Source organism: Macaca thibetana, chromosome X (assembly GCF_024542745.1).
Source record: "Macaca thibetana thibetana isolate TM-01 chromosome X, ASM2454274v1, whole genome shotgun sequence".
Taxonomy (NCBI): Eukaryota; Metazoa; Chordata; class Mammalia; order Primates; family Cercopithecidae; genus Macaca; species Macaca thibetana.
The window spans coordinates 11,400,091-11,425,326 of NC_065598.1; the positions used below are offsets into that span (position 1 = coordinate 11,400,091).

At 37.4% G+C, this 25,236-nt stretch overlaps 1 protein-coding gene across 1 annotated transcript in view; it reads left to right on the forward strand.

Annotated features, from left to right (window-relative positions):
- The first annotated feature begins 12,683 nt into the window (after positions 1-12,683).
- The window catches only part of FRMPD4 (FERM and PDZ domain containing 4), an 863,942-nt gene continuing 851,389 nt past the window's right edge, over positions 12,684-25,236 (forward strand). The window contains exon 1 of the mRNA XM_050777254.1: positions 12,684-12,870. The gene's annotated coding sequence lies outside the window, so the exon portion shown is untranslated. The remainder of the gene's footprint in view (positions 12,871-25,236) is intronic.

The window sequence follows — 25,236 nt, forward strand, 5'->3', positions numbered from 1 at the left end:
TAGGGTTCTGGAAATCCACAGATGGCCACTGAAGATACACAGTAGACAAATTCTGTGAGCTACAGTGATGGTCTTCCAACTTATTTGTTCACATATCACCTCAGTAAGAGAAAAACAAAAAAACAAATAGTAAGAATGTCAATATAGATGTGTGTCTGTGTATGTATATAAATCATTACAAATAATATATATATAACTAGATTAATATATTAAGAGATCTTAAAATAGGTTTTTAAACATGCATCAAGCTTAGTAAAATTTCTAAAGTAATGGACTGAAGGTTGTCTTGTGTTTTTAATATTACTGAAAAATATTATAGTGGTTTGTTTTCTTGGCCTGGATGTTTAATTTTTAAAATACTTTTCAAATTGTGGTGACTTCATGCTACCATTAGCAAATTTTTAAGTGGGGAAATATACTTTTGTGGTAGTATTGATGGTTAACAGTAATGGATGTTAATCCATATTTCAGATAGTCTCCTTAATTTCAGTTTTTTGGCTGATTTCTCTTTGGCTCTGATTGTATTAGTATTTTTCAAATTGCATATCACAACAGCCTATTGGTATATTATAATATTAATGATAATTATTTAATAGAATAGAGAAAATGTCAGAGTACATTATTAAGTATTGTTCTGAAAAGCTCTCATTTCAATTATACACCTGTATCTCTATATCTGTATATATTTACATGTCCATATATGCATATCTGAATACTGAATCGTGATATGAAATATAGTGATCAAACACTCTTGAAAGTGTTGAATTAGATAATTATTGTATTTACCCAAAACCTGTAGCTGTTGAAGGGCTTATAGTAGAAGGAGAAATGTAAAGTCTACTATTTTCTTGCTTTCCTTTTGTACTTCCATTATTAACACTGTTTCTAATACTTGATTCCTTTGCACAGAGCTTTTTAAGTCAATTGTATTCACTTAGTTACAACTAGATAATATAATCTGTGAATTCACTTAACAAGGCATATATCAGCTGCAACAGAATGAATATATTGCAGGTGCCCTGATAGACCACCTGATAACTCTTTTACCTTGGGAAATTTCCAGTACCATACCTATTCATAACCTTCAGACATCCTGACTGAGAGAGGGTGCCAGTGGCAATCTTTATATGACCTAATTAGCAAAGCTTAATTTCTTTCTAATTTTTTAGACAAAAAATACATTTAAATAAAAGTGCTGATATTTTCAACCTGCATCCCAATGGGTCATTTTCGGTCATGCCCTGTGGAGTGTGTCCCCTGTTTGTAGGAGACACTGACTCATAGGCATGCTGGCCAGGGGTTGCAGCTACCCCTGTTTTCTGTTGTGACCTCATCTCACACCAGTCTTGTACTTATTCGCCTGCTCTAGTCTAACCACACTGAATGCACCTGTTCTTCTGCTTCACTTGGGCCAGTCCCTTTGGGTCTCCTCTTCTCATTTGTTTCCAAAATTGGTTCTTCCTCATGATATCATTTGGCAGAAATACTGTGTTAGGAAGGATGGGGTGATGGAAGGTGAGCCAAATGCTTTGAGAACTCCCTAGAAGAAAGGCTTATCACAAGAACAGGAGAAGTGCTGAGTCATTCATTGAATCTTTTCAGCCTTGACAATGCAGATAGGGAAGTGAATAGTGGAGACCAGGGTCCTGTTCTAAGGGAGTCTGAAGTAGAGTGAAGGAGCATTAAATATATAGTAGTAACTTCTGTGAAAAAAATAAAATAAATAAGAGCATAATGGAACAAAGAGTAGGGGCTGTGGAAGACAGAAATGGGCTACATAAAATACAATGAGTAGGGAAGTCCTCTCCAAGAGGTTGTCTTTTGGGATAAGTTCTACATGATGACAAGGAACTGACCTCATGGGGATCTTGGAAATGTGGAATCCCCTATTGTGCCTTATGTCTTAGATGAATAAAGGAATGAATAAATAAATAATGAATAAATAAATAACCATAGCAAATAATGAAAGCTGGATCTGGCCAGTCTCTGACATTATTCATGTACATCAGGGTTTGGTAAACCATTACCCACAGGCCAATTCCAGGCCACCACCACTTTCCATAAATGAAGTTCTGTTGGAACACAGAAATGAGGATTTCCAGGACCAGCCTCCCATCCTCAGCCCCTGGGTGATGCTCACTCATTGTGGTAGTGCCTTATGCACGACAACAGCAGAGCTGAATGGCTGTGAGAGACTGTATGGCCCATAAAGCCTAAAACATTTACTATCTGGCCCTTTACAGGAAAACTTTGTTGATCCTTAGGCTAGAGAATGTCACTTAACTTCTCTGGGCATTGATTTTTTGTTTGTAAAATGAGTTGGACTTAATGGTGTCTGAAATCCTCTTCAGAGCTCACATTTGGTTTCCCTGGAATCTAAGACTCCATGTCCATAAAGAAATTCAAGGTGATACTAACTTAATTTTGTACTCATCATCTTCTCAGAAAACATATGATTTCAAGAAGTCATGTACTCATTAAATGGACATAAAGGTTTTACCACATATATCTCTAAGACATATGGAGTATTGCAGATTGAGTTCATTTCTGCGGTTTGATATTTAAGTACTTGAAGCAATAGATTCATTATGTGGCTTAGTATCTTCCCACTGCTTTCCCCAGGGCCTTTGCTAATTGTAAAGTAACTCAGAACTCTAGATAAATGGGTTCACTCACAATCTATAATGCTTTAAGTGTGGATCTGGCATATATTTCAAAATAACTAAGGGAGTAAATTTCAAATGTCTCATCATAAAATATGATAAATAAGTGATGTGATGAATATGTTAATTAGCTTGATTTAATCATACCACATTATATACATATATCACAACATCACATTGTACCCCTTAAGTTTGTACAATTATGATTTGTCCATTGAAAATAATACTAATGTTAAAAGAAATGAAAATAATGTTAAATATAACATTAAAATCACTGTTGAATTTCTTTTGACTTGCTGTGAGGTCATTTCTGAGCCAGATAAGAAAAGTATTAGTCAATACACACCACAGGAGAAAAACTCTGGTTTAGGAAGAAAACTTTGTCTTGATTAAGTTAGAATCAATTATATTATCTTGATTGATTTTCTTGTTTTGGTTTAAATTATAAAGCTTGAGTAAATAAAACCCTCATGGATACCTTTCAAAGATCATTAGATCTGCAAGAATTTTGTTCAGGTCACAAAATTTGCATTGGATATTTCTTTCCATACATGTCATCTTTTCCCTGTTACTATTGACTGCACCCTATATCATGGGCCACTGAATATGAACATCACCATCAAATCATGTAGTCAATCCTTCCTGAAAAACTGCACAAAAAGAAGTAGAGTACATTGAATTTTGATCTGAGGATAAATAGTAAGTTGCAATTCAGGCATTCTGTCTTTCCATTCATTAAACATTTATTAGCACTCTACTGTGTGGCAGTCCTAGAAGCTAGCGAGCTAGAAGATCTGTTTTATGTTAACTTTCATAGATTGCAAATCTATGGAAATTTAGAGATTTTGCACCATGATCCCACTTGATGATTACCCCAAATTTGGGGAATTATCAATCCAAAGTTTTTACCCACCCCTCAGGTTTGTGTGGGACCTTGCTGGAAGAATATTAAAGTGGTGGGGTAAAGAGGTGAGCCCATTTCCAGGCCTAGCAATGCCTGGAAATGCTCCATCCTCCCCAAGGTGAGCTTCTTTATATGGGATGTTGGTGTGGATGGGGGAAGACCAGGCACCTTATGGACCTAAGGGCAGAGAAAAGGGCAGTGACATGGCGCTGGGGCAGGACAACCTCTGCATGCAAGAGGCCTGATTCATAATTCTTATACTGTTCCGCCTCCTAGACAAAAGCAGGAGGCTGGGTTTTCAGTCCAGGGTGAGAGGGGCCTTTTTGGGTTTTCATAGTACCCAGATACCCACTCCCAACCAAACTGCAAGAGCTGTGTCTCCCTTGGGATATAGAATGGGAGGACCAGTGAAGGGTCTATGAAATATGAAAATTCTTTGCAAATCATCCATCACTCTTCAATGGTGACCCAACAGTAATAAAAATAGCATTCTTGGACTGGCAGTAGGTAACTTTTTTTGCCTTTGGACAAGAAACTCTCTGAGCCATAATGTACTAGTGTGTAAAATAAGGGAACGGGACTAAATTAACTTGGAGGTTTTACTCAATTCTTACTTGCAATAGTTTTTGAACTTACATTGGCCTCCCAAATTAACTCTGCTTATATGAAGCTCATGCTCCACAGATCTCATGATAGTAGATGCAGCCGTGGCAGTGGCTGTTTGTATTCCCTAGGTACTCACCATCTCTGGGGCCTGTGCGCAAGCACCTATGGCTCTGCCAGAGGTTGTGGTCTGGTTGCTGAGACACACTTGGCTGGAAATGCAGAAGCATTAAAATCTTCAGGAACAATCCTCCATTAATGCTAAATATGAGTTGAAGAAAGATACCCCAGGATTTTTGTTCCCTGGGGGAGAGAGACATCTCTGAAGTCCATTCTTACCCACAGCAGTAACTTGTTTGTTAATGCACACTGTGTTGGCTCCTTCCCTTTCTCTCTTATGTCGCCTCCCAAAAAAACCACTTACACTCAGATCCTTATCTCAGGGTCTGCATCTGGGGGAACCCAACTGAAGACCAACCCCAAGCAAGTTCTATTGTGATTTGTCTAGTAGCATGCACATTAATTCAGAGTGGGCAGGTCTTTGAGGAATACATTTTATTTGCCCCTACCAGGGCAGCCAGATTTGGTAAATAAAAATACAGGACTCTATTTAAATCTGAATTTCAGATAACAGTAAATAATTGCTTAGTATAAGTATATCCCATTCCAAATATTCGATGAGATGTACTAACAAAATTCATTGTTTACTTGAAATTCAAGCATAATGGGAGTCATCCTTAATTTTTCTGTCATCTTTAATCTCAACTCCTGTTGGAGGGCATTGAGCATTGCAGCTAGACTGAATTCCACAGCTGGGGAAAGGAAGGGTGGTTTGGGATTGGCTTAGAAGATGCAGAATGTGGAGAGAGTGAAGTGAACCTAAAGCACAATGTCCAGGGATGAAGCTGGATCAAGAATACAAGAGTAGATGGGTGTGGGCTGGTGAATAAGGAATTATCAGTTTAGTGGGCTTGGGCAGGGAGACAAAAACAAGGTGCAGCACAACAAAACTGCAACCAGCAATCTCAAACCTTGTGGGGAGGGAGATGCTGAAGTGACCAAACTTGCACAGACATTATTCATTTCCCTATCCCTACTGCCAAGAACAATGTGTAACTCATTTTTGGTGATCAGTAAACATTGAATGAATGATAGGAAAGGAAGGTTGTTAGAAATATGAAATTTTGCCAGCTGTGAGTTTTATAGAATATGGTGCCCAGTGAAAAATGCACAGAGCCTTTTTGAAAAATGACTTGCATCTGATTATAAATGCATAGAAAATATGAATTGCTATGTGAATTCTAAGTAATGAGCTTTTCTAATGCTTTCCTCATGTTTCATTGCAGGTACAATTCAACTTAAATCTTTCATGGTTAGACAGGTTTTTGAATGCCACTTGTATGTTCAAAGCTAATTTACTTAATAGCTACCTTATCTGAACCTTGAACAATATTACTGAAGCATTTAGATTGAGAGAAAGAGTTTGGGCGGAACATTTCCCATACAATTTCAGAAGACTAATCAATTTACATTTTTAATGACATTTCCTTTTCTTTCTTCAGGAAGGCTGAAAGGGAAGATAAAATCTCATTCTATGTTTATTATTTCTAACTATAAGTTCAAAGTTGAGAAAGGTTGGTTTTATTCTCAGCAAACCATGTGATATTTTCCTTACTCTTTTACAGAGAAAACAAAGGGAAAAAGAAAGATAAATGACAGCATGTAAAAGTAGAGCCAACACTTCCTCAATTTTACTTTTGCTTTGCAAAATGCAAGCAGGCTGCTCTGCAAAGAGTAGTTCCAACTTAAAATCATTTATTCTGTGGGTGATCTATTTTTTTAGAGTTAACATTTTGAGTTAACACTGTATCAGCCGTATAAGAAGGGCTGAAATCTATATCAAGGCATGGTCAGTTTTTCAGACCAATTCTATGCGTAAAATATTTTTAGAAAAGCTTGAAATTACTGAAGAGCCAACAAAAGCATGAAAGTGAAGGAAAATGTAAAATAACAAGTGTCTGTGAGGATGTGGAGAAATTGGAACCCTTGTGTATTGCTGGTTGAAATTTAATATGGTGCAGCCACTGTGGAAAACAGTTTGGTAGTTCCTCAAAAAGTTAACCATAGAAATTCCATATGACCCAGCAATTCTGCTCCTAGGTATATGCCTAAAAGCCCCCAATTTGCAGAAACACAAAAATATTTTCTCTACACTCCCGACTGTTGAAGACTACACTTTCCAAATTTTTATAAAGTTCAGTTTTTCAACTCTTTGGACTATTTAATAATGCTTTCCCCCTAAGATCAGGAACAAGGCAAGGATTTCCACTCTAATAATTTCTATTCAATATTTTATTGGAGGTCCTAACAAGTGGAGTAGCAAGAGAAAAAAAAACAGATTAGAAAAGAAAGAAGTAAAACAGATTTCATTTGCGAATTAATACGATCATCTATGTAGAAAATTCTACAAAAATTTAATAGAACAATAAGAGAGTTTAGCAAAATTACAGGTACAAGGTCACTTGTATCTGTACAAGTTATATTGTGATGAACAATCAGAAATTGAAATTTTATAATTAACATTTACAATAGCATCAAGATATCAAATACTTAGGGATAAATTAGCAAAGGATGTTACTTTTTGCTGCCTTTTGCCATAGGAACCTCAAAGCTACATCTGTACACTGAAAACTATAAAATATTGCTGAGGGAAACCAAAGAAGAACTAAATAAACAGAGTTAATACTATATTCATGAGTCAGAAGTCTCAATATTATTTAAATGTCAGTTGTCCCTAACTGATCTATAGAATCAACACAATCTCAATTGCAATCCAGCAGGCTTTAAAAAAGAAAAAAATAAATTAACAAGCTAATTGTAAAATTTATATGGAAATACAAAGGACCTAGAATAGCCAAAACAATTTTGAAAAAGAAGAACAAAGTTGCAGGATCTATAATACTTGATTTTTAGGCTACAGTTACCAAAACTTATCTGTGAAAAGTCAGGCATATAGGTAATGGAACAAAATAGAGATTCCAGACATGGACCCACACATATATGGTCAACTGATTTGAAACAAAGGTGCCAAGGCAATTTAACATGAAAACGATAATCTTTTCAACAAACGATGCTGGAACAACTGGATAGCTATATTTCAGAAAATGGATCTCAATCCATACCAGACACCATGTAAAAAAATGAACTAAAAATGGAACATAGATGCAAATGTAGCAGTTACAACTACAAAATTTCTAGAAGAAAACATAGGTGAAAATCTTAGTGGCCTTGGTTTTGGCAAATACTTAAAATAGGATACAAAACATAGGAATTACTAAAGAGAAAAGCAGATAACTTGGACTTAATCAAAATTGTAAGAGATACTCTTCAAGAGGTACTTATGTAAATGAAAAGGCAAGTGAGAGAAAGTATTTGCAAAGCATATTTCAATGAAGAACTTGTATCTATAATATATAAAGGACTTTTACAACTCAATAATATGAACGCAACTCAATAATAAAAAAGATACTTCAGGAAAGAAAATATACAGACAGCAAATACACAGGTGAAAAGAAATGAAGTAGCGAGTTAGAGCAAAAGAGAATCGTCAAGGGAATCCAGGTGGGCTGGGGACAAGGAAGAAGTGCATGTAATGTATAGTCCTAAGTCTGCTGTTTGTAAGTTGTGGGCTGCCTGTAATAATTACACTAAAACTCAAGTGACATAAGAAACTAACTTGAGGACTACCAGAGACCCTTATAAAATTCCTAGATATTAAAGCAATTATCTTTAGAGATGAAGATGAATGCTTTCCAGTTCCATGATCTTTGGGTGTCCTGCTTGGTAGGCATTGCTACTATTTAAGCTTTAAAAATAAACTTTCATTGTCCCTGTCTGTTAAATAAAGATGAAAGCGCCATCTCCTCTCATTAAAGTTCAGGGAGAAATAGCCACAAATGACTCATTTTACAAAGAAAAAAAGTGGAAAATTATCCCTTTGAGGAATGTGGTATGAATTCCTTTAGAAGGAACACTGATATTTATGGGAGGTAAAATCTCAGTTAATAAGCCCACCTGGAAAACCTAATTTAATTGTTTTCTCCTTGAGTGAGAGGCAAAAGCTAGTAAATGCATATTTTCTTAGTAAATGTATTTCTTCAATTTTATGTAACAATTTACTGAGTTTTATACTATGTGTCTTATATTAAGCACTGCACTACATGGTAAGTATTTTGCCTTTGAAAAACTTACAATCTAGTAGGAGAGAAACAATTTACTTATTTCAACTTTTATTAGTTGAAGCCTGCTATGGGTCAGTCCATTGTTCTTGGTTACACCTATGAACACAGTACAGTAAGCCCTCAGCATCTGTGGGTTCCACATCTGTGGATTCAGCCAACTGCAGATGGAAAATTTTTTTTTAGAAAAGGATGGTTGTGGCTGGGCGTGGTTGCTCACACCTGTAATCCCAGCACTTTGGGAGGCTGAGGCAGGCGGATCACATGAGGCCAGGAGTTTGAGACCAGCCTGGCCCACATGGTGAAACCCCGTCTCTACTAAAAGAGTACAAAATATTAGCTGGGCAACATGGTACATGCCTGTAATCCCAGCTACTTAGGAGGCTGAGTCTCAAGAATCACTTCATCCCAGTAGCAGAGGTTGCAGTGAGCCGATATTGCACCACTGCAGTCCAGCCTGGAGGACAAGGTGAAACTCTGTCTCAAAAAGAAAAACAAAAGCAAAACAGGATGGTTGTGTCTGTACTGAACATGTGAACATATAAAGACCTTTTTTTTTTTTTTGAGTCATTATTCCCTGAACAGTATAGTATAACAACTATTTTATTTTTTGAGACAGGGTCTCATTCTGTTACTCAGGCTGGAGTGCAGTGGTGCAAACACAGTTTACTGCAGCTTTCACCTCCAAGGCTCAGGTGTTCCTCCTGCCACAGCCCCTCCTGTAGCTGGGATCACGATGAATGCCACCATGACTGGCTAGTTTTTAAAATTTTTGTAGAGACAGAGTCTCACTTTGTTGGCCAGGCTAATCTCAAACTGCTGGGCTCGAGTGATCCTTCCGCCTCAGCCTGCCAAGGTACTGGGATTACAGGTGTGAGCCACTGTGCCTGGCTATAAAAACTATTTACACAGCATTTATATTGTATTAGACATTTTAAGTAATCTAGAGATGATTTAACATATACAAGGGAATGTGCATAGGTTGTATGGAAATACTACACTATTTTACATAAGGGACTTGGGCATCCTCGAATTTTGGTGATTATCAGAGGGAGGTCCTAGAACCAGTCTCCCACATGGAGCTTGCATTCTACAGCGAATACAGGTACTTTCAATGTAGGGCAGAATGTGATCACTACTTTTACAGAGGTACAAAGTCCTTTAGAAGTACTGAGGTGGGGAGATTAATCCCCTGGAAGAAAGTGGAAGACATCATAGAAAATGGCCTGTGAATCATGTGTTTGAGGAAAGATTGGTTTTGGTCAGGAAGAAGAGAAATGGTGTTCTAGTGTCAGGGAATATTGAAAAAAAAATGTTTGGAGGTGAAGATTCACAGGGAGCTCATCATATTCCTTAACAGGATTGGCACTAAAAGCATGACAAATGGCAGAAGGGAGGAAGGGCCAAAAAGGGAGACTGGAAAGAGGAGGCAGAGGCCTTGAATGTGAATGTCAGGCTGTGGATTAAGGAGTTCATCTGAACAATTTTAAATAATTCTCAACCTTCCTTAAAAGGACATAAAATTATTTTTATCTTGGTCAGTCAAAAAAGCTCATATTCATAAATGATTTTAAAGGCACTCAAAGTATACCTTTAGATTTTAAAACTAGGAAAAATCATACAATTTTATGTAAAAAGCATGAAATCTTTCTAATCTGCTCATGGATATTTTCTTTATTATCTTTCTAGATAATCCTAGAAAATAAACTCTTTGAGGGCAGGGACATGTGATTTAATTCTTTCACATTTGCTGCTGTGCAGGCCATTTGATAGGTATAACCAGCTGCGATATAAAAATGCTCTCAAACATTATTAAGAAATGAGCATTTCCAAATTTTAAAAAGGAAAGAAAAATCCACAACCTACAGCCAAGGAATAGATCTGGAAAACAGACTAGAAACAAGAGATTTTGTTTCTTGAAGCTCCTGCTCCCAGATTCCAGCTCTCAATGGAGCTCCCCCACCCCACCTCCATCCAGGCCACACTGAACATCTTGTGCATTTCCCAAGGCCAACAAGCTTCCTCCTCCTAGAATCCAGCCCCTAGAAGGGGACACAGTTCACCCATCTCAGGACACCATTTTGCTTTGTTGAATACTCTTTTCCTCCTTTTTATCCCAAAGGAAATGGGACACAGAACCTCTCTTTGCGGCATGCTCAATACCCTCTCCCATTGGGAAGCACAAACTTCTGTCCTTCAGCCACTGACCCCTCTACACTAATCTCCAAAATAAGCCCTAGAGGGGACAGAAAGCCTTGCTCTGACACCGCTTACACTTGAGGATCTATTTTTTTTTTTTTTTTTTTTTTTTTTTTTTTTTTTTTTTTTGAGACGGAGTCTTGCTCTGTCACCCAGGCTGGAGTGCAGTGGCGCGATCTCGGCTCATTGCAAGCTCCGCCTCCCGGGTTCACGCCATTCTCCTGCCTCAGCCTCCTGAGTAGCTGGGACTACAGGTGCCCGCCACCACACCCGGCTAATTTTTCTGTGTTTTTAGTAAAGACGGGGTTTCACCGTGTTAGCCAGGATGGTCTCGTTCTCCTAACCTCGTGATCCATTCGCTTCGGCCTCCCCACCTGAGGATCTTGTCTTCTTTTTGATCACATTCACTCCCAAGACAACTCCCACTCTACTATTTCTTCCTCTAGCATGCCATTCTTTTTAATGAAATACCATCACCTGTAAACTTGCTGAATTCCACTTTTGCTTTTGAAACAATCCATCTAATTTTCTCAGTGTTGAATTTAGATCGACTGTTGTTCATGTATTTAATCAAAAAGGTTTTTTTCCTCGGTTTTATTTTATTTTATTTTATTTTTTTCCATGAATCTAAGGCTCTTTAGGAAACATCCCACCTATGGTTGGTAACAGTTACACAATTGGGCATGAGATTTATGTCCTCATTATCTCTGCCTTGATTGGTTTTGCTGTCAAAGATCAAGTAGGCATAGTTTTCCAGAACAAACGCTTCTTGCAATGGATGATAAATACCAAGGTAAAATAAGAAATATGTAACTGAGGAGAAATGAGCATATTCCAAATAGCAGGATTTGGGAACTTGGAGACTATAGCAGTGAGAGGTTTGGCAGATGTCACTGGAGAGTTATTTCCCCACTTTAAATGTGTCTCCATTGTGACAAATCAAATTGGCCTCCTGCACTTGGGCATATGAGTCCTATGTTTCACCCAAACCCTTGACTGTTTACCTACAATTTGTCTTTGGCATGAGCCCATCTCAAATGTAAGTGATACTCCTCCTGTTTTGAACAACTTCGCTAAAGAAATGGGTCTATAGCAGTGGTTTCAACTGGGGTTGATTCTGCTTCCCAGGAATATTTGGCAATGTCTGAAGATATTTTTAGTTGTCACAACTGGGGAGATGCTACTGATATCTACTGAGTAGAGGCCAGAGATGCCACTAAACATCCTACAATGCACAGGTCAGCCCCCCACAGCAAAGGAGTAGCCAGTCCAAAAAGTCAATAATGTCAACGTTGAGAGACCCTGGTCTAGAGAAAAGGAGACCTTCCATATCACCCAAAAGAGTATTCCCTAGTGCCCTCTGTCTATGGCATGGGAAGCTCATGCTTTCTAAAAGCTTTCTGGATCAGCTTTTTCTCACCGAGTTTAAATTACTGGATAGCATCTAGCACTGAAATTGGTTTCAAATAGCTTTAAGGTAGATGCGTTAAATCTCAAATTTGGATGAGACACAAGAAAGCCACGGGAGAAGTTAAGCAGCAATTTGAAATCTAGGAGCAATGTGAGAACTGTGTGCAGGTGGCTACACTCCAGCTCAGAGCGCCAAATATCCCATCGTGAGTTCTCAGATGGGGAGGAGCAAATACACATTTTTCATCAGAGGCAGATGCTGAAGCTGCAGTTATGGCCCCTTCAGACCTTCAGAAGGTGCCCCTTCATTCTCAGTGTCATATCACTTTGATTCTAACTGCACTGGGTTGTCCTGATTCAGAGGGGTCAGCACAGAACTACGATCAGGGATTTTGCTTTTGACTTGTCCATTTTTATGTTCCATGTCATACCTAATTGCTGTTTTCTTTAATAAGTAGTCTATACATCTTTACTTGTGGTCAGGAAAAAAGTCCCTGTTAATAATTTACAAAAGGCAGAGCCACTCCTCTTTTGCATCCTCAAATCTCTCAGAGCGTGTGATTGTTTAAGAATATCTGGTTTCCAAGTAGCTGAGTGATGAAATATGATTGGCCTCTCAGCATCGATTCCTCCTCTCCTTCCTCTCTCACTCTCTTGGATAGCAGTTGTTATGATACAGTCATTCTTCTTATAAAAGAATAAAGAAGAGGTTCTTTCTTTCATCCTTAGGAAAAGGTGGGCTGTTTTGGCTTCCTACCATGGAGGAGGACCTTGAAGGAGAAAACTGGCAGACCTTCTCCATTCCCTGGGGCTTCAGCAGGGCAGCTGAGGATGAAGGAGAACATATTTGCCAGTGAGTAATGGTCTTCAAGGAAAAAATATCAGGGGTCTTATTATTGCTTTCTGAGATGAGCATGTGCTTTTCAGTAGGATGAATTTATTTGGATAGAATTGAAAACTCTGTCTCAGAATTATACAAGAATGATGCCTTTGGAGAAAAATGAAGTCCTTCTGAGTTTTGTTCAGGCAATTCAAAAATTTAAAAAGAATATTGGAGGCAAGGCAGGAATATCCTGTAAAACAGAAGGACAAAGCTGTATACTACTTTGGTCATTTATTTCCTTAGGAATAAATGTCCACAGGCACTTTTGGGAAAAGAGAAACTGATTTTAGCTGCCTGTTCATTTCTATGGTATTATAATAGGCTATAATTCACAGTAAACTTTTAGCTGCACTTTTTGCAAGGGAACTGAATTGTGTGCTGTGTTTATTTTCTTTTAAAAATCCTATCTTCTCAGTGACAAATATATCTGTCAGGATGAAAAGTTTTGATTTTTCAACAGAAAATGCTATGTTGGCTATGCAAATTGGTTTGTATTTAATTGTTTCTTTATGTTCAATGGTCTTGATAAATAAGTTTTTCTCCCTTGAGAAACATCACAATTTTACAGAAAGTTCACACTATTGCAGAATGGCTTATGATTTATATAAATATGTAATTCTTTTCTTGGGGTTGTCTAGCTTTCAAATATGAGAAATTCATCAGTAATGCACACACTTTGGAATGCCTATTGGAAAATTTCCAGTCATTCTGCTATTTAATGCTTTCTCATTAATCACTGGCACTATATATTATAAGACTCGTAAATTTGTTTAGATGATATTCTTTCAGTAGATTCTATGATTATTGAGTGTTTAAGCAGGGCAATATGAACATTACGTGCAGACCCAAATATAGAGGAACTGCCACAGGTTAAGAGGAGCTCTCCAAATTGATAAAAGTCATTGCCCTCGACTTTTGCTACTTGAGACTTTGAGCCAAATGTTTTTGAGTTACCATAATTTTTCATGACAGTAATTACTTGGTAGCACTATTTGTCTAGAACACCTTCAGATGAGTGCAAATGAAACCTTTTTTTTAAATGCAGTTCCCTATAAAGAAGATTTAGAAATTGATGTTATTCTACGAGACTCAAACACACAAAAGAGTCTGACATTTGGAACTAGTTACTGTGATCCCCAAAAGCTGTTGGCTTGCAGCATAATTTCATTGGATGACTTTTCTTTTTAGCACCTACATTTTTCTCCTGATTTCTTACTTGAAGGGTGAAATGATTAAATGTTTGGGCTCTGTAAAGTCATCACTTAAAACATAGGATCCTGGGATTTGTGCCTCCTATCTTTCCTAATCAATAACATTCAAAGAAATAGATTCAGCTCCAAGCTCACTGAAGCTTGTTTATGGGTTTGGGAGGAAGTAAGCAATAAAAGAGTTAAGAAATATTTTAAATCAAAATAATAGGTCAAACCACTGAATTCCAGTTCAATAGTCTCTTGGTTATAGCATGCATCTAGTAAAAGGTCTGGGTGTGATTTGTTCTATTAAAATTAGTGCTATATATGTCTCTAAAGACTGAAGCTTTTTATTATCCCTGGATGCACCTAATAGTTGATAGTCATTAGATTATCCAGGTTACTATATTATTTTATATATAAAATTCTATTTTATTTTTAGAATCAACGTTAAAAAAACTGTTATTATCACTTCAGCTTAGGTCTGCAGTGGAGAACACTCTCAACTATAGAACTATGTAAATGTAGTTCAAGATTCAATGGGCAGGGATAATTATCATAGATCCACAAGTGATGCTAGTTCAGTTTGCTCAGCTGAGTCCTACTCACGCTGTTAGCTTCATGAGAATAAGGTCTATAATTTTTAGTCTGTCTTCCAATAGACCAATTGAGGTTTCCCAGACTGGGGGTCTCCATGCTCCTCCATCTGTATGCCTCATGGCTGATCTGAAGGAGCTATTATCATAAGACTCAAGTAAAGAGAGAGGTTTACTTTTCTAAAGTTTTATAACTCCTCAAAATTAAAGTGACTTGAGATTATTTTTGTTGTTTTGCTGTTGATTAAAGAGCAGCTAGTTCCTTTGCCAAGTAAAGCAGGTACATGGAATGGTTAGGACTGTGTTTTCTGAAACCAGCTTGATCTGGTATGCACCCTAGAACCTTCATTTATTGGCTATATGATTTTGGGCAAGTTTGTCAGCTTCATTAAACTTCAGTTCCCACATCTCTAAAATGAGGATAATACCTGTTTCATTGGGTTGGGGGGGGATAAGTGAGTTACCATGGGAATTTCTCCTAACACAGTGCCTGGTTCATCCAATTATCTAATTATTGATGGTGAGTGATTCTTATGGTTAGTACTATTAGCAGTGAGAATAGAGACGTTCAAAAGCTCTTGATTGCATGCCTTCAAGTTCAGTTTGTTGAGTGAAAATTATAGGCTATATGGCTATATATCCTAATAGAAAGAATGATTCATTTAGGACTTGGGAAAAGGAGTGAGTACAGGAAGATGAGAGAAAGAGAGAGTTTAATACTTCTGTCCTGTGCAATTTTTTTTCTAACACAAAGCTTAGTATAAAGTGCAGTGAAAATTGCATTTATTTATTTTTATTTATTTATTTTTTGAGACAGAGTCTCACTCTGTCACCCAGGCTGGAATACAGTGGAGCAATCTCAGTTCACTGAAACCTCTGCCTCCCAGTTTCAAGTGATTCTCGTGCTTCAGCTTCCCAAGTAGCTGAAATTACAGGCACGCACCATCACACCGGGCTAATCTTTGTACTTTTAGTAGAGACAGGGTTTTACCATGTTGGCCAGGCTGGTCTTGAACTCCTGACTTCAAGTGATTCGCCCACCTTGACCTTTGAAAGTGCTGGGATGACAGGCGTGAGCCACTGTGCCCGGCCTTGAATTTATTATTAGTGGGTTTATTAAATGAGGCAAAACAACAAGATGAGTGTATTTCAGTTCAACAAATATTTACTGAGAACCTACCACATTGCAAAATGCTGGAGTTCAAAGATGAAGACAAAGCTACAATAAGATGCCGTGCCATACCTATGAGAATGGCTGAAATAAAAATGCTGGCAATGCCAAATGCTGGCAATTCGAAATGCTGGCAAGGATATGGAACAACTGGAACTCTCATACATTGCCAGTACAATCTATTGGCAAAATAGTACAGTCACTTTGGAGACAGTCTGGCAGTTTCTCATAAAGCTAAAAATACATTTGCCATAATGCCCATATAATCCCCACCCCTGGGTATTTACCCTAGAAGAATAAAAATTTACATTCCCACAAAACATTCTCATGAATGTTTTCAGCAAGTCTATCAAAATTGCCCCAGACTGGAAACAACCCAAATACCCTTCAGTGGATGAATGAATAAACAAACTATGTTAAATCCTCACAATGGAATACTACTCAGTGATAAAAAGAAACAAATTATTGATACACACAACAAATTGGATGAATGTCAAAGGCTTTGGCTGAGTGAAGCCAGTTTCAAAAGGTTATACACTGTACGATTCCATTTATAAGACATTTTCGAAGAGACAAAACTATAGTGACAGAGAACAGATCAGTGGGTGCCAAGGATTAGGGGTTGGAGGAGGGTGTGTCAGCACCCTGGGTGATGGAAATATTCTGTATCTTGATTGTAGTCATGGTTACACAAACATATACATGTGATAAAATTTATGGGACTGTACATCCTCAAAAGCCCATTTTATTTTATAGTCATTTAAAACATGAAAAATAAGAATACAAGTTTCTTGCCCTTAAGGAGTTCATAGGTTCAGTGAGGGAAAAACACAAACACGAATAAGTGTAATACAGTGCAGTGAATGTAGCGATTAAGACTAAGACATACCAAGAACAGAGCTACCAACCAGCTTGACATGCCATGCTGGTATGCAATGAATGGGTTACAAAAGTACCCAGGTGTTAATGCACAAGGTTTATGAAAGCCAGAGACCCAGGCCAGTTGCTTGTGGCCATGCACAGTCTTGTCTACCCTCAACCATTTTCTATGTATGCCAAGATATTTTTAAAAGTTTGAAAATAGTCCTGGCATAGTGTATTGTGAGAGCATAGAAGAAGAACACATAGACTGGCAGACTGGGAGGGGAAATTCCCAGTGAAAGACTTCATAGAGGAGACAGCACCTGCACTGGGAATTAAAGGGTAAAGAGGAGATAGCCAAGAGAGGGCTTCTCCAGGGGAGGGGGAGGACACTTCAGCAAGTCATTCCTTGCCTGAGAAAGGTACAGAGGAGTCAAAGAGTGAGGTGTGAGTTGGGAACTCTAGGGAATTCAATATTATAATAGTGTGAGTGGGACTGGCAAAATGAGACTGTGGACAGATTTATAGAGGACCTTGTATAATAAAGGAGCATTTTGTTTTATGATATAGTTTGAGCATCCCTAATTTGAAAATCCAAAATTTGAAACTTTTTGAGCACCAACATGACATTACAAGTGTAAAATTCCATACCTGACCCCATGTGACAGTTCACAGTAAAAATATGGTTAAAACTTTGCATCATGCACAAAATTATTAAAAATATTGTGTAAAATTACCTTCAGGCTATGTGTATAACATATACATATGAAACATAAATGAATTTCATGTTTAGACTTGAGTCCCATCCTTGAGATATTTTGTATATACAAATATTCCAAAATCTGAAAATATCTGAAATCCAAAACACTTCTTGTCCCAAGCATTTTTGATAAGAAATATTCAACCTGTAGTAGATTTTGAGCATATTTAGGGGCTCCCAGGGATGAGGCAGCAGAGAGGGTGATTTGATAAAAGAGAGAGGAGGCTGGAGGGATGAGGTAATGGGAAGAGGTATAGGGTTTGATCTTAACTGTCAAGTGCTAGAGAACTCTCTGGCAACACATATGGCTTTAATGGAAGACAGTGTCTCCTAGGGAGGTCCCTGCATTCATTCATCCATTATTAATTCATTCAAACACTTTACTGAGCACCTGCTGTCTGCCAGGCACTACTCTAGGCCTTCGGGATCCAACAGTGAATGAAACAAAAGCCTAGCCTTTACAGAGCTGATATTTTAGGGGTCAAATGAGCTGAGTTTTGGCAAATTTTGGAGTGTAAGGGGCCTCTGAGACATCCAGGTTGGCACTACCTAGTAAGTAGAGGGTAGCTGTGAAGAGCAGTCTGGGCTGCAAATATAAATTGGGGATCATTGGCACAAAGACAGAAATTGGAAACTTAGACATTGGTTAAATAATCTATTTCTTTCACTTCGGTTCTCAGTGATTTGACTTTGGATCTGGTCCTTATGTGTGAGGAGAGATGTATCTAGCTTATGCCATAATCTCAGTGTGCTCATTTACCCGTACTTCTTTTTTTTATGGCATTCTGGCAAAAGGCTCTCTAGTCTTTCTTGAGGAGATTGTCTGAAAATTAACAAATATCTCGGACATGCAAAGCATTAGAGTAAGCTCTAGGGGGGATGGAAAATAAATAGTAGATCTAGTCCCTGTTCTGAAAACACTTTGAATCTACAAGGAGAGATCACCCCTATACACTTTGTAAATGGTCCATGATGCTTGAGGACAACCATAAGCAAATTCTAGGCTAGTAAGGAGATTGAAATTCTAGCTGAAATTCTAGGCTGCTAAGGAGATTGAATCTTCCAGTACGTATGCACAGGCAGAGCTGTAAAGTAATTGTCAAGGACGCTTCCAAAGGGCATATGGTTTGAAGCTGGTTTCTGATGCCCTAAATCCACACTGGCTTGGAATGACTAGGCCAAGTTATTGGGTCTGACTTGGGATGATTCAAATGGGCACATGCATTTTGAAACAATTTTGACCCAGCTGTGTTAGAGCTCTTGTGACTCAGTTACCTATTGATGCCACTATGTTGATGTGGCCCCAGAACAAATCATTGAAATTCCAGCTGTTCTGATAACCAGGAAATAAACAAATGTATGTCCTTTCTTCATCTTAGGGCCTCATCTCCCCTGTGGTGGAGTTGGGATAAGGTGGGATTCAGAGGTGGGATGGGTAGGCTACAGGCTCCATCTGGCAGGCAAATAACCCATGACAGGGATTCATGTGCTAACCTTGTCCTCTGCTCATAAAGGACCTTTTGTCATTCTAAGCTGAGTGATTGCTCATTCTTAGAGACATCATGGACACCTTGAATAAATGGTCTACATCTCATGTTAATTAGTTTCACCTTTAAAATCATGATGGCTCTACTTGTTTATATTCAATAAAGAATTACACTTAAAAATATTTCCTTTTCCATTTGATAATTGAGGGGATAGATATCTCTGCTATTTTGAAGGCTTTTTGGTTATACTCAGTTTTATTGATCAGTGTTATGTTGCTTGTTCAGGGGGAAGGAGGAGGAGGAATATACATGTCCTTGTTCTCAGTGCCACACTGAGCAGAAAGTCTTCAAATAAATTCTTAACTGTTTTTTCTAATGTGTGTGTATATATATGTGTGTGTGTATATATATAGTATATGCAAACACACATTAGAAGAACAGTTAGGAATTTATATATACACATGTATATATACATATACACATACACAAACACACATACACACATACAATATGAATATATATATATATTCACCAATATTCATATTATAAATTTACTTTGAATTTATGGTTTTAAGAGATAGTTGAGATACCCTTTGAGACTTAGTTCTAACAGACTTAAAAAGAGCTTTATTACCTTTTTATTATAAAATTAATTCATTCTTATACAAATTTTTAAAATACTGACATGAATAAAGTAAAATGTGAAATCTGCATAATAGAGGAGAGGTTAAATATAGAATAAGGATCAGGAATGTCTATCATGTGCATGACTTTGTAATAAAACACAGATTTCACATTTTGGTGGGCCCTTTTGACACGGATCCCAACTCACAATTGCTAAATCATAATGTTCCTTGGCATCTAACAGGCCCATCAAAATGGATGCACCAAAACTGTTGCGTCATTGCACTTCTAGGTATATTATCTAAAAGAAAGCAGAATATCAAAGAGATATCTGTACAGCCATATTTACAGCAACATCATTTATAATAGCTAAGAGGTGGAAGAAGCTCAGTGTCCATCAGTGGATAAATAGATAAGCAAAATGTGATATATTTATACAATGGAATATTATTCAGTCATTAAAAGGAAGGAAATGGACACAGGTTACAACATGGATGAACCTTCAGGATATTATGCTAAGCGAAATAAGCCAGTCACAAAAAGATAAACTGCTATATGATTCTACTTATATGAGGTATCTAGAGTAGTCTGATGCATAGAGACAGAAAGTAGAATGGTGATTGGCAGGGGCTAGAGGGTGGAAGAATGGGGAGTTGTTTAGTGAGTATAGCATTTCAGTTTTGCAAGATGAAAAGCATTGTGGAGATTGGTTGCATAATAATGTGAATATATTTAGCACTACTAAGCTGTACACTAAAAATGGTTAAGATGCCACATTTTATGTGTATCTTACCACAATTAACCATTTTTTAAATGTTAAAAAAAATTAGCCATTATGTTAACATACTCTGCTTTGGTGTACCTACCACCAATAAAATTAGGACTCTTTTCCTAGTGCTGTATAGACCTGAGGTGTTACTATTGTTACACTCTTTGTCTTCCATTGTCTCTAGGGCACGGGGCTTCAATAATCCAGGAGATCCATGAACTCCTCTATACTTAATGCAATTTTATATCTGTTTAAGCATTTTCCTGGGAGAAAGGGCCCATCACTTTTTTCAGTTTCTCAAAGAGACATGTTATCCCCTTGCCCAAAAAGGGAAGCTTAGCAGCATAGCCACATAGATTGTTTCTATTCAATTGACCGTATTAAATTGTGCATGAAAACTATTATTTCAAAGCTTTGAGTTGAATGTATACCCAAATAAAGCAAAATCTTATTAAGGTTCATTTATGCTATTGATTATCCATCTATATTTTTAGTGGCTGAGATGATTTTATGGCCAAATACTTATAAAACCAAAGTGCCCCTTTGAGATGCCCAGAGTAGAGCATGCTTTATTCTGCAGGGCTGCACATGCCCCCAAGGAATCATATTTGTTAGTTTCTCAGCTTTTCCCACACAAATCAGGAAGGTGTGACAAATAGTGACTGATGATTCTAACTCCATTAATCTGTACTACCTATTCATAATTTTCCCCAATATGCACCCCAAGTTTTTGAAGATTTTTAAGGTGACAACTGAGGAGTCTTCTGTCTCAGTAAAGTGGATTTATAGAAGGAAACAGTGGGGAAATATGTTGAAATTACAGAGAGGAGATCGATTTAGACAAACCATTTTTTTCCCCTGATTACAAAGCACAAAGCCAGTGCTTTGAAAAACAAACAGAGATGTCAAAAGGTCTTTCCCCAGGCAATTCAATATGTACCTGAAGGACCCTTCTCTGACAGTGACTGTGCTTTGCCCTTTCAAAGCTCACTCTCAGGTGGAGGTTGTTATCCAGTATTACAGATAATTGCTGACTGGATTTAACACAATTCTCCCAGGGGACTGAAGCTAATGGGTTAGAAATTCTGTGTGTTTAATGTGTTTGCCCAGGAAGGACCATCTCTCCCCTTCCTAAAACAGAACTCAAACCCCTAAAGTGAGGAAGGTGCTCACATACTCTATACACATAAAGTCAGCTCCAGTAATCGTGACGTTTTTTTTTTGTTTAACTTTTTTGCTTATTCTATTTCTCTATTTAATTTTATTATTTAACAAATCTGATAATTATATCTTAATACCAACCCTCCTTTCTGACTCAGAACTTTGGTACTAATTGTTCCCTTTATCTGGAATGCTCTCTCCCACATGTCTCTGGTTAGATGTCTCCTCGGAGGGACCTTTCCTGATGACCTCACCTAAATATTGTTCCTGCCCACCACTCTTCTGACTCAGCTTTAATTTTCTACAGCATTCTCACAATCATCTAGCATTCTTATGTATTTATTTCTGTGTTTATTGTCTGTTTTTCCCCACCAAGATATAGGTACCCAAATAATATCCCTTTACTCCAATTTTAGGTTACTGTAACTTTTTCAATCTTGGCCTTTTAACTTCATTGTTAAATGAATAGATGAAAGAATATTCAAGGAAGATTTAACTGCAATAGGTTGAGTTAACCCTTCTTGTTTCTTCTTGTTTCCTCTATCCAAGGCCATCCTTGAGAAAGCTTGTATGCATTGACATTCATCCTGTGGAGTTCTAATAAGATAGGTAAGCAACAAAAAGGAAGGGGCCCCAGGTCAGGGAGAACAATTGTTCTGAGACAAGGAAAATCACAGACAACCTGCTGGCATGACACCCTGTTCCCATATACCTCGCTCCACATGTAGCCCCAGCAGCAGGACCTTATCTGCACACCTTATCTGCACTTAGCCACTCCAGTAGGAACCTACAAAACTTCCCTCTATCCTTTGCCTCTTGGCAGACAGCCCCTTCTTTGCTGTGCTGCCCATTGCACCCTTGCAACATATGTTTGTACTTTCTTTAATAAATCTGTCTTTCTTTACCTACAACTCTCTTGGTAAATTCTTTTTTTGCCTGTGACACTGGCCCCAGCCAGTCACACCCGGGACAGATTTATTTAATTACTTCATTGAATGCTAACTGTGTACCCAGGCCGATCTATGTGCTGGTAGGAAGGTAGTATTATATCATTATTAAAGTAGTCCTTTGTCTCTCCAAGAATATTTAAACACTCAATCATGATTTTTGGTTGGAACTTTCATTTAAAATGGGTGTTATTCTGAGGTCTCACATTACCAGTATATCAGAATTGTGTTCTTCCCTCTTGGATTTTCATAAAAAGAGGTAGCAAAATGATAACATAGATAAATGGAGTTTTGAGAAGTTGCCTAGAAGATTAATTTCCTGTTCTAAAAAATGGATTTATTTTCCAGTACAGTTAAAACATTATTTAAGTAATTGCAGAATTTTCTTACAGAAGTGTGCATAAAGAATATTATAAAACCAAGTATAGTTTTATTTTTTCTTACATCTTATTCTTAACCATTGAACTCATTTTATTGGACCATCGTTGGAAAATTTTAATTCTGAGGTTTCACATTATCAATAGCAATCACTTAGAAAATATTTTCCAAATAAAACATATTATAACTAGGATGTGGATGAGAGGGCTAAAGATGATCACTACGTACATCAAATCCTTTATATTTATTTCCCAAATTCTACTTTGTGTACACTTTTCAAGAGTCCTATGTTGTAATTTTTTTGGCTTTAACACTACACTTTCACATTTTTTACCTGTATTACAACTCTGAGATTCTATTCATATTTCTATAGCATATATTTTACAATAACCTTGTGTCCTCACAATGTACTAATTTAGTGAAACTATGTGTGCCATAACAAAAATAATTTTAAAGGTCTATTTAAAATCATCATCCTCTGTATAAACAACTTCTGATACTTTCTAGAATGTATTTGTCAATAGGGCTGTTTCATTTTTGTATAGAAAATTTGAACACCATGACTCAACCATTACGTAGTTCTTTTTACTCCCTCATTTATCCAAGTTTAAGTTATACAGGCATACCTTGGAGATATTGCAGGTTGGTTCCAGACCACTACAAGAACGCAAATGTTGCAATAGAGTGAGTCACACGAATTTTTTGGCTGTCCAGTATATACAAAAGTTATGTTTATACTATAGTTTATTAAGTATACAGTAGCATTATTTCTAAAAGAACAATATACATACCTTAATTTGAAAATACTTTGTTGCTAAAAAAAATGCTAACATTATCTGACACAGAGATATGAAGTGAGCACATGCTGTAGGAAAAATGGTGCTGATAAAGTTGCTCAACACAGGGTTGCCACAAGCCATTATTTGTAAGCAAAACACAACAAAGCAAAAACTATCTGCAAAGCACAATAAAGTGAAGAGCAATAAAATGAGATATGCCTGTACTTCTTCGCTAAACTGTTCTCTAATTCTGGAATACACTTACTGAGTACCTTCTAGGCATCCATAGAATTTTGTTGTTGGTGCTAAAATAATTTGAGTCTCAAGTATATGTTTAGTATACTATTATTAGTTGATATGTGTTCTCTAATTTTTTTGTAATATATGCTATAGCATTCCCAAATATAATGCGAGTTTCTTGGAATTACATCCCCAACTTCTCACATTCCCCACTAGCCCTGAACAAATAGGTGCTCCTCAACTTAGAGTGGGCTACATCCCAATAAGCTCATCATAAATTGAAAATGCTGTTAAGTCAAATGTGCATTTTTGACTTATAATGGGCTTATCTGAACATAAACCCATTGTAAGTCCAGGTGCATACTGAATGTTGTAAGTTGAACCATTGTAAGTCAGAGACTGTCTGAATGAATTGAATTTAATACAGAAGAGAGGTCTTCATTAAGAACTATGTAAATGTAAGAGTCACTTCTCAGCATATATTCAGCTTTCCAGTTAATAGGCATATTTCTTTATAATTCTTCCAAATGTTGTGGCTTTAAAAATTTCTGTTATCTCCTATGTGAGCAGAACATGTGTATCAGCTATCAATTACTGTGTAACCATCCTAAGACACAGTGGCTTAAAACAACAAAAATTTATTATTTCTCAGAATATTGTGGATGAGTTCAGCAGTGTGGTTCATTTGCTACACGAAATTGTAGCTGGGTTTTCTTGTGTAGCTACATAAAGCTGGAAAGTCAACTGGAGCTGGAATGTCCAAGAGGACTATGCTCATGTGTCCGGCATCTCAGCTGCAGTGCCTAATAGAGCTGAGTGCTGGCTATACCATTTTCTTTTCCTTTTCAGCAATCTAGCCTTAGCTTCTTTACATGGAAGCTGGATGCCAAGAAGTCAAAAAATAAAAAAATAGAAAAGGAAAGCTGCCAAGCTTTCTAAGGCTTAGGCCTGGAAATCACAAACTTTTACTTCTGTCACACTCTCCTGATCCAAACAAGTAACAGGACAAGCCAGATTCAAAGGGAAGGGCTCTTTCTCTTGTTGGAAAGAGGGACAAAGTCGTGTAGCAGAAGGGTTGGGGGAACTGTTGGCAGCCATTTTTTCAGTAACCTATTGCAACATGGTAGCAAAGAAGGATTGTGAAATTATCTAGGTAAACATTTAAATTTTTGCATTTGAGAAAATCAAAGTTTAGAGAAGTTAAATAGTTTGTTCAAGGTACTACAACTGGTTTTCCAGACTCTTGCTGTGCAAAGTGCTGTCCTTAGATCAGCACCATCAGCACCTTTGAGAACTAACTTGAAATGCAGAATCTCGGACCCCACTCAGAACATACTAAATCAGAATCTGCCTTTCCCAAGGTTCCCAGGAGC